Source organism: Salmo salar, chromosome 07 (assembly GCF_965601325.2).
Source record: "Salmo salar chromosome 07, fSalSal1, whole genome shotgun sequence".
Classification (NCBI taxonomy): Eukaryota; Metazoa; Chordata; class Actinopteri; order Salmoniformes; family Salmonidae; genus Salmo; species Salmo salar.
In genome coordinates this window covers 33,860,001-33,862,500 of record NC_138297.1, presented here as the reverse complement: position 1 = coordinate 33,862,500, position 2,500 = coordinate 33,860,001, and positions in this window count along the sequence as shown.

The window sequence follows — 2,500 nt, the reverse complement described above, 5'->3', positions numbered from 1 at the left end:
TTTGTCAGAGGACAAACCATTCACAGAGACAAACTGATATCTTTCCGACAGATAAGATCTAAACCAGGCCAGAACTTGTCCATGTAGACCAATTTGGGTTTCCAATCTCTCCAAAAGAATGTGGTGATCGATGGTATCAAAAGCGGCACTAAGATCTAGGAGCACGAGGACAGATGCAGAGCCTCGGTCTGACGTCATTAAAAGGTCATTTACCACCTTCACAAGTGCAGTCTCAGTGCTATGATGGGGTCTAAAACCAGACTGAAGCGTTTCGTATACATTGTCTGTCTTCAGGAAGGCAGTCAGTTGCTGTGCAACAGCTTTTTCTAAAATTTTGGAAAGGAATGGAAGATTCGATATAGGCCGATAGTTTTTTATAATTTCTGGATCAAGATTCGGCTTTTTCAAGAGAGGCTTTATTACTGCCACTTTTAGTGAGCTTGGTACACATCCGGTGGATAGAGAGCCGTTTACTATGTTCAACATAGGAGGGCCAAGCACAGGAAGCAGCTCTTTCAGTAGTTTAGTTGGAATAGGGTCCAGTATGCAGCTTGAGGGTTTGGAGGCCATGATTATTTTCATCATTGCGTCAAGAGATATAGTACTAAAACACTTTAGTATCTCCCTTGATCCTAGGTCCTGGCAGAGTTGTGCAGACTCAGGACAATGGAGCTTTGGAGGAATACCCAGATTTAAAGAGGAGTCTGTAATTTGCTTTCTAATGATCATGATCTTTTCCTCAAAGAAGTTCATAAATTTATTACTGCTGAAGTGAAAGCCATCCTCCATTTGCGAAGGCTGCTTTTTAGTTAGCTTTGCGACAGTATCAAAAAGAAATTTCGGATTGTTCTTATTTTCCTCAATTAAGTTGGAAAAATAGGATGATCGAGCAGCAGTAAGGGCTCTTCGATACTGCACGGTACTGTCTTTCCAAGCTAGTCGGAAGACTTCCAGTTTGGTGTGGCGCCATTTCCGTTCCAATTTTCTGGAAGCTTGCTTCAGAGCTCGTGTATTTTCTGTATACCAGGGAGCTAGTTTCTTATGACAGATGTTTTTAGTTTTTAGGGGTGCAACTGCATCTAGGGTATTGCGCAAGGTTAAATTGAGTTCCTCGGTTAGGTGGTTAACTGATTTTTGTCCTCTGACGTCCTTGGGTAGGCAGAGGCAGTCTGGAAGGGCATCAAGGAATCTTTGGGTTGTCTGAGAATTTATAGCACGACTTTTAATGCTCCTTGGTTGGGGTCTGAGCAGATTATTTGTTGCAATTGCAAACGTAATAAAATGGTGGTCCGATAGTTCAGGATTATGAGGAAAAACATTTAGATCCACAACATTTATTCCATGGGACAAAACTAGGTCCAGAGTATGACTGTGGCAGTGAGTAGGTCCAGAGACATGTTGGACAAAACCCACTGAGTCGATGATGGCTCCGAAAGCCTTTTGGAGTGGGTCTGTGGACTTTTCCATGTGAATGTTAAAGTCACCAAAAATTAGAATATTATCTGCTATGACTACAAGATCCGATAGGAATTCAGGGAACTCAGTGAGGAACACTGCATATGGCCCAGGAGGCCTATAAACAGTAGCTATAAAAAGTGAGTGAGTAGGCTGCATAGATTTCATGACTAGAAGCTCAAAAGACGAAAACGTCATTGTTGTTTTTTTTTTTGTAAATTGAAATTTGCTATCGTAAATGTTAGCAACACCTCCGCCTTTGCCGGATGCACGGGGGGTATGGTCACTAATGTAACCTGGGGGTGAGGCCTCATTTAACACAGTAAATTCATCAGGCTTAAGCCATGTTTCAGTCAGGCCAATCACATCAAGATTATTATCAGTGATTAGTTCATTGACTATAACTGCCTTGGAAGTGAGGGATCTAACATTAAGTAACCCAATTTTGAGATGTGAGGTATCACAATCTCTTTCAATAATGGCAGGAATGGAGGAGGTCTTTATACTAGTGAGATTGCTAAAGCGAACACCGCCATTTTTAATTTTGCCCAACCTAGATCGAGGCACAGACACGGTCTCAATGGGGAAAGCTGAGCTGACTACACTGACTGTGCTAGTGGCAGACTCCACTAAGCTGGCAGGCTGGCTAACAGCCTGCTGCCTGGCCTGCACCCTATTTCATTGTGGAGCTAGAGGAGTTAGAGCCCTGTCTATGTTCGTAGATAAGATGAGAGCACCCCTCCAGCTAGGATGGAGTCCGTCACTCCTCAACAGGCCAGGCTTGGTCCTGTTTGTGGGTGAGTCCCAGAAAGAGGGCCAATTATCTACAAATTCTATCTTTTGGGAGGGGCAGAAAACAGTTTTCAACCAGCGATTGAGTTGTGAGACTCTGCTGTAGAGCTCATCACTCCCCCTAACTGGGAGGGGGCCAGAGACAATTAATCGATGCCGACACATCTTTCTAGCTGATTTACACGCTGAAGCTATGTTGCGCTTGGTGACCTCTGACTGTTTCATCCTAACATCGTTGGTGCCGACGTGGATA